Raw genomic sequence first — 13,901 nt, 5'->3', positions numbered from 1 at the left:
TTTCTAATTTTACTGTCAGTAGACTATTTGCTTTGAACTGATATTTTTAGGAACATCTCTCCTGGAGGATAAAACTTCGCATGTGAGTTTGACATCTTGGTTTTGAGTCTCTTAACCAGTAGTTTAGGAAGTGTGAATGGGCAGCACCATGTGGCAATGCAGTCCTAACATCACTTCCCCTGTTAAGAAAGGATCAATCTCACAGTCTTACTACTTCTCTGCAACACAGATGTGACAAACAAAGACCCATTTGTAATTGTAGGGGTGAGCTTTCAGTAATATTCTCACAAAAAGCAGTATACCTCTTTAAGTTCATGTTATGGACTTCACATCATTGCCAGTCTAGACAGTAGAACATTGTATTAGTGTTATTACTATTGTTCAAATAACTCCGTAGGTACTGTATTTAAATATAATAACTTAAACTTGACGTTAGTTTGGAAGCAAATTAATTTCCACATTACTCTTTCATTAAGTTGATGTTCTGTGTCGGAAAATGGGTTTCTGTTAACTTTACATAAAATTCTGTTTTGCTTTGCAGTAATGAATGTAATTTTTGTTGTTTGGCTTCTTACTTGGGAAAATACTTTTATATCTCCTAATTGTTTATACCTGGTACCATTTAATATTAATTTTTTTTACATGTAGGTATTTTAAAGCTAATATCTTATACATATTTGTTTCTATTAACATCACTTCTAATACAGTTTATTCCTTTGATAAGCTTCCTACTATTTCTTCTCCCACAGTTTCTTCCTTCTTAAACATTTTTAGTATGTGGGGAAAAATGTTGTGGTAGGTAAATCTGTTTTGGTTTTATATTCAGGGTAATAGAAAATGATCATAGAGTTAACTTTCAATTAAATTTTAATTAAATTTAAATTTATGTGATAAGTTACACTTTGTACTTTAATTTGGTTTTATCAGTTAAATCTGACAGCGTTTGAAATCATTTGCTAGCTTGGAACATGGTGGGATTTCTGAATCTTTTGGGGGGGGTTTTGTATTTTTCATAAATCCGTGGCAGTGCCTGAAATAAGCTCTCATTGTAGCTGCAGTGTTTGAAAGCTATCATAGAGAAGGTCAAAAGTGATCCTGAGAGGTCATTTTGACAATCCGAATGAAGAATCAGCTGCATTGTCTCTGACAGATGCTCATATAGTCAGTTCTTAAAAACCTCTAGAGATGGAGGAGACTGCATGACCACACTGAGTTTTGTTTTCCATTACTTAAATGTACTTACTCTTAAAAAGATTCCCTGATGCCTTATCTAAATATCATTGTAATTAAAGCATCTAACTGTTGTCTTACAGACAGTGGGCACAGAGAAGAATCTATAATCTTTTAAGTCTGTAGAGGCTGGAAATGCAGTAGATTATTAAGATGATAAGGAGTCCTTAGAAAAGATAAGACATAGATGGATTTAATTTTTACATTGGTGTGTTTAGTGCAGATTATAGTGCAGGTATGTTTTTAATAGCAGCTGTGTAACAGGGTCTATCTCAGATTGAAATATTGGTAGAAAAGCTTATGCTCTGCTCTAGATGTTCTCCAGTAGGTTCACAACCTGAGGGAATTCCAGTGTTTTAAACTAGGTAAAGTACCTCATCTAAAGCCCTACTATTATGGGAAAAAGAAATTTCCTGGATCTTTCTGGCAACACTGTTAATTTTTTGCTGTGTGGTATTTGCCTTTTTTCATAAAAAATATCTAATCTTTGATACTTGTTTGATTGGTGATGGTCTAAAATTTCCCAATACCTTGTTATGGTAATGCTGGCCAGCTTGTCATTCCTCAGCCTATATTTTTCAGTTTACAGGTTCCATATGCAAAAATGCTATTTACTTTTTAACACATTGCTTCTACCTTCTCTAAATTTCAGTGCAGTTTTCAATTCCAGGCTTGCACTGCATTTGTAGATCCTTCTGGGTTGCTTTGTGAATTTAGTAAATGTGGTCTTCATTTTTCATCTAAGTCACTGATTTAGAGGTGGAATGATGCCCAAAACAGATGCCTGCAAAGTCTCAGTTAATACGTTCAGCTAGTTTTGATCATGAACTCCTAGCTACTGTTTTTCAACAGCTATGCTCTGTATTCAGCAGTAGTTTTAGTTGTCCTTGGTTCCTTAGTTCACCTGTGAAAGTAGTAAAAGCCTTATTAAAACAGCTCTTATGCTGAGAAGGAAGTGAGATTGGTTTTGTGTAGTTTATTCCAGCTGAATACATATCACTTCTTTGTTATCTTCTGGCATTTGCAGCCTATTTTTCCAGTATTCTTCTAAAAAAAAGAAATTTAAAATGTTGAGCAATTATAAGCCACTGCTTTTGTTCCTCCCTGAAACAAACAAACCAAACCTCATTTGTTTGTAGTCTCCGCACTCTCTCAGAACCATGAGTTTTCAAAAACAGTGGCTAAGGTTTCTGAAATTGTACAAATGGCAAGAGCCAGTCTTCTGAGTATCTTATTGGGTACAGATGAATTGAAAATACCTGACTTCTCCAAATACTCTCTAACCTGTTCTTCTCTTACCAAAGTTCCTTCCATATGTCATTGGGGTAAATGGCATTAATGACCTGGTGTGGATGTGTGATGAGTTTTAATTTTTACTTCCTATTAAGTTTACAGAGGGCTGGAATGAAAATTTAAGACCACTATCAACTGAAATTTTTAAGACTCTTACTGTCACTTCTCACCCTTTACAGAAAATTATTTAAGCAGTGATTTGTATGGACTGTTAGCTACCTACAGGCTTTATATTTAGGCTGTAGGAGTTTAAGTGTCATTGATTTTCGATGTAGCTTAAAAATCTAAGCAACTAAGAAATGTGATTCAGGTATAACATATAGTCACAAGAATGTAAATATGAATAATTTATTAATACTTTACCAAAGAGGTAGTGCATACTTTCAGATTTTATTTCCATTAGGTGTTTTAAGCAAGCCAAAAAGGAGCATCTTAGAGTATAGCACTTTGGACTGGGCCCATTCATGCAAGTAACAGTGTTGAATAAGGTAGTTGCATTTGTCTTAAGCTGTGTTTTTTATGTGGTTTAGTGTTAATGAGGTTAATGGTGTATGTGTGCTACATTAAAACCTGTGCTTGTCTAGTGCTTTGCAATAAAGTTCTGAATCCTCTTCCTTTTTTGGCTTTATTTCTACTTTACTGCATACTCCTTCTCGTTCTGACAGGTCTTCACTATATTCTGCACCTTTCCAACTCTTACTGCCTTTTTTTTCTCTCCGATGTTCATACAGTATATAGACTCTAAATGGATGGGTAAGATGACAAGTCAAGGCTTATGCAGAGCTGGTTTAGATGAGTATCAAAAACTTTTACCTGAACAAAGAATCAACAGCTTTTAGAAGAAATGTAAAAACTATATTTTGCTATCAGAATGAAATGCAATGCTACATGGCTTGACACAACATCTCTATTTCTGTTTTTGGATTGGAGTGTGGGGGTGTGTGTGTGTTTGTGATTTTTGTGTGGGATTCCACCATTCCTGTGGGCTGTGTAATAGCAGATTTGGGAAGGGCATCTTTTCACAAATCTTAAATCAGATATAGATTAAGTTTTCAGAAGGCTTCTTGTAGTAAAAAGGGTTTTCTTCACATTTGTGTAATTTAATACTGAGAACTGTAGCTTCTGTAAAAGAAATGAGATTAGTCTTCAGATACTGAATGTATGACTCCCATTTCCAATATCATCAAAAAGGTACCCAGCTGTCACTGCATATTGCTTTGACAGGTCTGAGCTCTAAGAAAACCAGGAATCTGTGGTATTTTCAAAGTGAAATTGAGATAAATGTGCAATACATGTGTGGCTGTTAGAGTAATTTTTCCAATTGTTTCTGTGGGTCTTCACAGAAGCTAACTTTACCCCCATGAGCCTGTAAGTGCCCCAGCTAATTGGCATAGAGAGAGGGGGATACACCTTTAGCCTAACAGTGCCTGTTCTCATGTGCCTGGCAAAGTCTGTCTCTCCCCACTGGCATCAGTAGGCTGAAGATAGTAAATTATTTGTGACTATCCCCTAAATATTCTGTTTTAATTCTAAACAATCATGCATGAAAAATAGACGTTATGGATTTTTTGACATGCGGAGATAACACATTTACCTTCCCTTCATCATAATTTCAAGTCCGCATACTATCCCATGCACGAGAAAGGAGATAAAATCGAGTGCTAAATGTAATGGATGTTAGGCAAGAACTGAAGAGGCATTCACCAGTTTTTGTTTAAAGTCTAACCTTTCTATAAGGAGACGTATCTTAATTTACCCTATTTTTCTAACTCTCTAATCTGTATGTTCTATATGATGATGGGACACTTTAAATGTTACAAAATCCATTTAGAAAAAAGTTTAATTGATGATAGATCTGTAGAATACATGAATGCTGGAAGGAGCTATGGATTATATTTACTAAATACATTTAACTTAGTCTATGTAAAATTATATATATAATACTGCATAAAATATATACTACTCTATATAGTACATGGTATATATACATATGCTACTATATTTCATGCAGTATGAAATATATATTACTACATAGAGATCATATGAAGAATTTACATGATACTGTGTATACTATATATATTGTATTTAGTAGTGGCAGAAGGATTTTAAACTCATTTATGCCACTATTATTGTATAAGGTTTGTGCATATTGGTAAGAAATAAGGCTGCTTCAGAATATTTTTTTTTAATGAAGAAAAAATTTCCAATAGAAAGCTGGTCCATCAGTGTTTCCAGTAATACTGCTACAGTATATTCCCTTCAATAGCCATCAGCTCTGCTATTGCTGTGAAGCTAATGTGAGGTGACTCATTTAGCAGCATATTATTGCATCATTGCAACATGATGTAAGGCACATCAGGCATTATTGAATTAGCCTGAATTTTGCAGTATGACAGCAGCATTTTATGCACATTAGCACCATACTTAGTGCTCCTTATGGGAATATACTTCAAGTAAACATATTAAAACATAATTTCAGAAAAACTTACAGGATTTCCCAATTTCTTCTTTATAAAGAAAAAAAAAATATGCTTCACTGGAATATTAAGACAGATGTAGTGGCCTTTGTGCATCTTCAGAGCATGTTTTGAGTTTCTTAAATTACTTTAAATGTATGCTGTTACTTGGGTAGTACCTTGGAGAAAAAATTAGCTGACATCTCCCTGATTGTTGAAGTAAGTTGGAACAAACTCATCCATCTTCCACCTTTGGTATGACTCAATACATAAATATTCTCCTCATCTGGTTGCCAGTCAGAGAATGCTAGATTTGTATATGCTTGACTCACTTGTGCTGAAAAATATTACAGAATTTAATACAATATAGGTATAGAGCAATGGGAATTCACACTGTTGGCTTTTTAGCAAAAATTTGTGACCTTTCTTTCTTTCTTGACTTACGAACAGCTTTCTTCACAATTTAATGTGGAACTTTATGAAGGTTTGCATCTTGTCTGCAAATTTAGGAACATATTAAAGAATAAGTTTACAAGCGTAAAAAACTGTATTTATTAGCTGTTACATCCTTCACAGTCTAAAAAGTTCATTTTATTTTTGTGCAAAAAAATACACTATAAGAACTTTGAAATAAACCCAAAAAATGCCTTTAGCACCAATTTCTTGGGCAATTTAACAGATGATCATTTTGGCAAAAGAAATGTTTGCAAGTGTATGTTACTTTGTGTAGTCAGTGGTTTGCCTCTTTCAAATTAAAAAAAAACTTTAAAGCAGTTTGTGCAGAATGCAAATCTAAAGAACAATCCTGTAGTGCTGGGGAAAATAGTATCTCAGAGCGCACGCTTTCTAACAGCCATCTCACAGGTTCAAGAAGTGTAATAAGAGTAGAACTCCAGAAATCTGAGTTGTCTAGGGAGAACATAAAAGCTCACTCATACTGTGCATAGGCAAAAATGGCAACTTTTTTGTCTTACAGGTGAGGTAGTGAGGAATATGCCAGCAAGAGTGAAAACAAGTGTCCATAGTAGGATGTAGATACCAGCTTGCTGATAGAGAAAAATTAATAGAACTGAATAGCACCAACTTAAAAGTATTTTTAATATGTTCATAAACTATAAAATTGTAATGTGTATATATTATAATGGAGAAGATTAAAGCATCAGGTAACATTAAACAGCTGGAAGAATAAGCATACAGACAAAAATGTGAATGTTAGGAGGTAAGAGTGTAAAACCGTATGTGGGAAGCAGAAATGAGATTTACTGACAAAATTGGAAAAGCAAAGAACAGTATGAAAAATGAATGCAGGAAGGAGCTATGGATTATGTTTACTAAATAAATGTTTTTACATGTATTTCATGTATACATGAAATCTGTATTCATGTATACATCTGCACATGCTTTGTAAGAACAAAAAACTTGGAAGTGGCAAGAGTGAAAGAAATCAGTGATTGTGCGTAGTGGGATAGAGTAGTTTTAATGGTATCTGACAGCTGAGATGTTACTTAAAATGTGTGAGTCAAAGAAGAAAAGGGTATTTGTAGCACATGTCATTTTAAAACGTGGTTGTTCTTTAAATGTGTATGAAGGCTTCCAAACAAGTCTTTCTTGGTCTGCAGTTACAGCCCCCGAATAGCAGCATGGCAGCATGTCTCTGCAGTTGCTTCTAGGATGCTTTGCTAAGTTTTTAACAATTCATTACAAGGGCTATTGTGTTAGACCACTACTAACATGCTTTATTGTGGCATTATATATCAAAGAATAGTGAGCACTAGATGTCTTGCTGGAAGATGAAAGAAGCAATGGACAGCTGTGTTGAACATAGGTATTAAGTGTTTCTTTGCAGGGCCAGTGAGTACTTCATACTTTCTTCTTGGGTAACCTGATGTATGTCTGAAGACTGCATATGCAAGCACTCTTGCACACATTCAGAGTTCTGCAGTTTTCATTTCTTCCTGTAGGAATTCTGTTCATACCCTGAAACTTTTTTTATTGCTTGTCTCTAAGACTTCTATCCATGCTTGGCTTCCTTGAGAGAAATGATTAGACAGTTATTCTGTGTTGAGGATGGGCCATCTGCTCCTATGATATTGTACTGTTATTGAAATATGTTTTTTAAAAAAAGGGGAGGAGAGGGGACTAATGAAACGGTTAAAATTAATAGAAAAATGTATATAGGTTGTCTCAGGAATGATTGGAAATAGGCGTATTTAGACCACACCTAGGTGGTAGACAGTAGAGGAAGTAATATTGTGGCAAAAGGGGTGCTAAAGTGTGGGTAATTCTCTCTGGAGAATGTTAGGCTAAACCTTGTAGCTAATGTGGCTCAGGTCCCTTCAGGTTTGTTTTTTTGTTTGGTGGTTTGGGTTTTTGGGGGGGGGGGGGTGATTTGGTTTTTTTTTTTAAGACTTCCAGGTTTATAAATAAGATCTTTAGGAAAAAAAGAAAACCAAACCATATATAGAGAGAATATACACTTCAATATAATTGCGTACAATAAGGAAAAATATGCATACTTTAAACATGGTAATTATAAAAAAGCATAGGTGCTATAGAAGGGCTACCATTTTGTACTTTAAAAAAAATTTTTAGAATTTACTTTGGTGCTAATAAAAGATGTCAGGTTGCATCAGCTATGGACCCACAAGTTTAGGGTTTTGTTTTTTTTTTAAACTACTGTATCTATTCAACAGCAACAAGAAAGTTCTTCCTGCTCACTGCTGGCAGTATGTTTGAAGATGCTTTAGATGGATCTTTCCAATGAGGCAGAAAAACACATGATATTCTGGACCTTTCTTATCTGTGGAGCCTTAGAAAACACTACAAGCAGTGGCACCAGTTGCTTTTCTTCCTTCCTCACATAGTTTTAGAAACAGTGTACAGAACATAATGTCTATTTAAATCCAAGTAATACTGAGTTACGGAAGTACAAAAAATTTTAAGGCTTATACATCTGTGGGGTTTTTAATACCAATATAACTTTAAAGCTGACAAACTGATTTTATTTTGTAAATTTTCTCTTTTTAATCTCCTCTTCTCTGACACCTTTGATATCAGGTGTCTCCCCAAAGCAGATTTTTACAGCTGAGCTATCAATCTCTAAGAAACACAGCTTCTGAAGGAAAGGGTGACACAATGTTAACTGAAGCAGCTGACTGGATTCTGCCAGCTGATACCATCTTAAAAGGGTGGAATAGGGAGGGGGATACATAGTTTAAGGGCAGATGGAATGTCCAGACTTGATTTTATTTTGCTTCATTTTACTTCTCAAGTAAAAGCAAGCAATATTAACTTTCTCTTGATTATGATTTATTAGAAGTGAATTACTTACTGTGCTATTGGGAAAATATATCCTGTCTCAGCAGATAAGGAGCCTGCAGAACCTTTTTAGAAAGTAAAAATGTACTGGGCACAGGCTAGATTTCTCTTTTCAGAGCTGGAGGTGACCACCTGAAGTTAATCAGGGAAGACATCCCCCGGAATGAAGTGGGTAGCAGGTGTTAGGAATTAGTTATAGTTAGGGGAGGGATGCTATTTATAAAAGGGGAGCAGCCCTGCAAAGAATCATTTTGCATGTCTTAAGCAGACAAACTGTTACTTCTCTTTTGCCCTTCTCTTTCTCACATTATTTAGGATTGGCAAATTTTCTTGCCTCCTTTTAATTTTTGATTGTGTTTGATTGTATTTAAGGTAATAAATAGCCTGTAAATCAATATATATAGTATCTTACACATTGCTGCATAAGGAAGTAAAAAGCATGTTACACCATGGAGTGCAGATAAAATTTCTTTGGTTAGTTACTGTTGGTCTCCAGCTAATCTTAACTGCCTCAGAGCTGGGTGCTCTGCAATTACAAATTTATGGTATAAATGGAGGATGGGGAAAAGATTAGCTCAGTTCTCTTCTCCCAGCCATACCTGTCTGTTTGAATGTGCTGGATTGCCCTTTGGATTTTCTTGAAGTATTTATTCCTCTTGTCTGTAATTACTCTAGCATCTTGAGCCACCATTTTGCCTTCCTTTCTTACTTCACAGGGAGATGAAGTCCCTTCCCAAACTTTGCATCTGCACAGATAACTGCTTTCAAGATGAATAGAGGCCTTGAGTAGAATTGGGAAGGGGAAGATGAGTGGTGTAAGCAGCCTGTTACTTAGCATTTGCTGCCTGGGATGGGCTAGGAGAGACTGTAGCTGGAGCAGATAGTCAGTGGATGGAAAGAAACACAAGACAGATGAGCCATTGATTCCTCTTCCATGGAACTAAACCATCCAACTTGCATTGGTTTCAGTTGTGTTGTGGAGTGCTTTTTAAGATGATAGTGTTCCTGATGGCACAGATTTCTATAGAAAATAGAGGGAGAGAAGGATAACATTTATTAAGGCGTGGGGGATTGGAGCCTAAGATACTTACCAGACTTGTCTGTCCATTTACTAGCACCCTAGTATTGGACTTAGCTTTCACTTGATCATATGTGAAAACATATGGGTCTTCCATGTTAAGTCCTAACAATTATCTGGTTGCTATATTAATGATAGTTTTTGAACCTTCATTATGTTACATGTTTTCTGACTTGGTGCTTAGAGCAAGTGAGATTTTTCTCTTGGTTGTGTGGGAGAGGAGATGCACAGCTTTCATACCATATACATGAAACATTCTACTAAAGGTCTGAAATCTTTTGAAATCATTTTGCTGAAGATGCAGAGGGAGAAGCAGATGCAAGGATAGTTTGAGCTTTATAATATCCTTTATAGCCTGACTTCTGTAAATAAGATTCAGCATAAAATCTTTTATTATAATGTTGACTTCTCATGCTCATATCTTGTGATCAGAGGGAAAAGCAGGAAGGCTGGTACCAAAAAATTTCAAAAGTAGATGAATAACCCCTCAGCTGCCTCTCTTCTGACATTTTCCAGTTCTCCGCAAACCTTCTGCTTTTGTATAATAATCACAGTAAGGAAGCTGTTCAAACTACTGTTTTCATAATGTAGCAAAAAGATTCAAAGGCAAAGGGAGGGGAGTCTGACCTGTAATCACAATGCTTAGTAATGCTTTCCTAGAATTCAGTCAGCAATGAAAAAATACCTTGCCCGGGGGGATGAGCGAAGACAAGCTGAGCCAGCATAACCTCGGGGATTGGACACCAACATCAGCAGGGTGCCGCTTTTATAACTGTAAGACAGAATTTGTAGCCTTGCCAATATGCGGTATCAGTGCAGGGAGGCCACTATTGCAAAAGAGAAGGAAGGGAGTCATTCAAAATATTTGTATTAATCGAGTGCTTTAAAGCCACTTAGATGCAGAAGAAATACAAAACGTTTCCTTCCCTTCACATTTAATCTTTACTCCTCCCACTGCTTAAAATTACCTATATGGAATTCTGAATAAACTTCTTCCTTCTCTCTCCTCTGTCCCTATGCTCAGTCTCAGTATATTTACACATAAACAGAATTATCCATAGTAGCAGATTCTGCTTAGGTATAGACATTGAATAAGCAGCCCTTGGTGATCCAGAAGAGCTTTGATGTAAAAAGAGAATATATCGATACTTTGATATTTTTCAGTGTTAACATTAATTGGGAAGACAGTAAACCTAAATGTCTGTTATTTTGTTTATGATATTGCATCACTTCAGTATTTAGTACCCTAGGTAGCTGTTTTTTACTCCAGTGAGCTAGATTAGCCTGATTACACTGGCAGGATGCAGTTGATGGATGACTGTCATTATCTTCTCAAACCTGCATGATACTTTAGGTATAGGAGATGATAATTAAATTTTCAAGAGACTACATTGAGATTATAAGATCTGAGTATTTTTTTTAAATGAGGAATATGTTTGCAATTATCAGCATGTTGTTAGAGGATCTTCTCCTGAGATGTTTTATTAGCAACCCCTGATTTCCTTTAAATTGATCAAGAAAAAAATGCTCAATTTATCATATAACACTTTAGATGTTGTTTTGGTTTTTTTTAATTCTGATATTTTCCTCCTCCTGAAATGGACCAAAAATGTATCTGATCAAATCTATTGGTAATGGCTTGAAGATGTACAGGTTAGCACAATATATTTAATGAAACCTTGTTTGAGACAAAACACTAGAGAGGATCATAATTAATGCCTCATTTTCTGCCAGTTGCTATTGATTACTCATTCAGGGTCCCTTTGTTCTCAAAATGGTGACACTGTATTTCACATTACTATTTGATGATATTCTCAGGATGAGATTCTTTAACAACATGCTGATAATTGCAAACATATCTCTGAATTTAAATTCAAAATGGACTTACATCATATGTCAGTGTTTTTTCCAAATTCAGCTACTATTTTAGAGTGCATATTTATTACAGTTTCCAAAGATTGGAGACTTGAGTAAAGTGGAATTTAACACTTCATATTTTGGTTATATTTTTGGCTTAAACTGCATGATCTGGAACTCAGGTGATGGGTGTTTGTGCAGCCCAAACCTCTGTACTGTACTAGTATCTCACAGAGGAATTATTTGTTAATGTTATAATTTTGTGGTAGGTTTTCCTTTGAAATCACAGTAAAAACATACACAACTGAACTGGGGGATTTTGCAAGTTTAGCAGAGTTTGACTTTCCATTTTGTTACATTCTTTTAAACTAGTGCATGCAAATTGTCAGGTTTATCTACAAGGCAAGATGTGAGGTATTAAGACATGTTATATACATGCTTTAAGTCACCCAAACGGCTCACTGAATAAGATGACATGTATGTGAAACTTTTGCTCTACTCAGTGCAGCATTTCAAGTTTACAGTAGGGCAAGGAATGCACTTATTACGTGCTCTATGTAATTCTGAGAAACAGAGAAATGCCAAGTGAATTTGTCTATGATTGTGTGGTGGGATAATGGAGGGATTTCATTGAGATGAATGCTTTTGTGTTACTTTACTTTTACAAAATAATGTATCTAAGCTCACAAATTTTAGCTAAACACTCAAGGTTGGTTTTTTTTGTTTTTGTTAAATTTAGACCATTTTCCTGCCTTAAATAGGGACAGCCTGACTACTGGGACTCAAAGCATAAACTTTTTGAAAAGGAAGCTAATGCAGAAAAGCAAGGAAAAATAAAATCTAGTTGACTAATTTATTGGGGGGACGAGGGGGGCAGTTTCAAGATCTAAGTGTGCAGTTGGTAAGTTGCAGTTCTCATTTCGCTGCCAAAGCAGCCTCCCTTTATTATGCCAGCGCAATGGTCCTGTCATAATCAGTTGCATATAATGGGCTAATGCTTTTATTCTCAACAATATTATTCTTTTAATAGAAAATAAAAATGAATGATGTAAAGACATACAGTTGTATTTGGATTAAACTATTGCATAATTTGGCTATGGCTACACTAGAAAAATCTGAGTTCTTGAAGTGTTTGCTAATATGTTTGCATTTAAAAAAATGGATGTGAATGAGATTTAGACAAAGAAAGACAAGGCTAACTACCTAACCAAATACATTTGTGGAAAGGTAAAACCTTATATATGATAATGTAGTGTATGGAGTGTGTTTGTTAAAAATGTTTGTGTATTTTTCAGGATAGCTTGGCTTTCCTATCTACATATAGCCTAAATGCTGGAGAGCTGCAAGGAATATTACATAACGACATCTGTAGGCCTTTACTTGTCCACATTTCTTTTTTTTATATCAAAGAAGCGTTTACCAACATGTTAGAATTCTGCTGACTGGTGTCCTAGAAGTTCATTGAAGGCAGAGCAGTATTTTGGCATCAAGTTGTATCTTTGGGATTCTGAAGATTGATGGAGTTGGGCTGGGGAAAAGAAAACTTCCAAAGTAGTCAAACTTTTTCTTACTTCTGTGCTCAAATTCTTTGAAAGAATCAATTTAAAAAAAAAAAATTTAAAATATGTTGAGTAAGGAGCTTTTTTTATCTCGGGCATACCATTTTGATAGAAGCAAGTGGTTGATTAGCTTGTTAGGTTGAATGGAAGCTAACTTTGTGTGCACGTAAGTGCAGCTGCAATACGAAGTTACTTGTTTTCTGTGACAAGGGTGCATAAATACACCACCACCACACCCTCCATGTAGATATGATTCTTTTTCCCCCTCACCTCACCCTTGCAGTGTTTGAATGGATGACTCCCCTGCATTTCATTTTTATGGTAATACTTTTTAGGAAAATGACCCCTTTAAAGCATTTGTCTACATAGTGGCCCTTGTAAAAGCCTTTATTTTTGGGGTAAGGCCATGTCATTTCCCCTGAGGCTGTCAGAACTGTTTCTTGGTTTTGCTGAAAGGGATAAATTAGAAAAGTTAAGCAGTCATGTTTACCTCTTTCTCTGTTCTCTTTGGAATCAGGCTTGCTGTGTTCTTAGTTGATTGTAATAAAAGCCTTTTATTTTTTCCCCCTTTTTTTTTTTTTTAAGGCTGGTTCTTGAACACCCATTCCTTAGGGAAAATACTGCTTTAAATAAATTCTTGTTTATCTTGAAGCTGGAAATATGCCTTATAAAATCTAAAGAGGCAAATTTTTAAGGGTAATGCCTGTTTATTTGTAATGGTAATGCAGACAGGACTTGGTAGTATTCAGGAGAATAACCAGTCATTGATTATTCTTTAGTAATTGGATCCGTGCTTGGCAGATGAGGTTCGGAGTGAGCGTGAATGTTCTCTGTGGAGAATGCTGCAAACTATGTATGTAAGCGATCTGCCTCTGTGCAGGGACCTCGGGCACTTAGTCAGGAGAAGCTTGGTGCTGATAATACAAAGGTTTTTTGCTATCCTCAGTGGTATTTTTGTATTCCTTTCTTTATCAGGTGCCCTGAGGAAAGGATCAGTCCTAATCAATATTGCTTCTCAATTGGTTCAGACAGGCAGAAAAATCAATAAGCTGAACTAATGACATCTATTTTTATTTTCTTTTGGAAGACTGAGGAACAATTATAAAATTT

At 35.5% G+C, this 13,901-nt stretch overlaps 1 protein-coding gene across 6 annotated transcripts in view; it reads left to right on the top strand.

Annotated features, from left to right (window-relative positions):
* TCF12 (transcription factor 12) overlaps positions 1 to 13,901 on the top strand; it is a 174,017-nt gene that overhangs the window by 100,208 nt on the left and 59,908 nt on the right. The gene's annotated exons all lie outside the window — the stretch shown is intronic.

This window comes from Haliaeetus leucocephalus, unplaced genomic scaffold (genome assembly GCF_000737465.1).
Source record: "Haliaeetus leucocephalus isolate CR32 unplaced genomic scaffold, Haliaeetus_leucocephalus-4.0 Scaffold339, whole genome shotgun sequence".
Classification (NCBI taxonomy): domain Eukaryota; kingdom Metazoa; phylum Chordata; class Aves; order Accipitriformes; family Accipitridae; genus Haliaeetus; species Haliaeetus leucocephalus.
The sequence above is the reverse complement of the archived record's forward strand: the minus strand, read 5'-3'. Positions and strand labels throughout refer to the sequence as shown.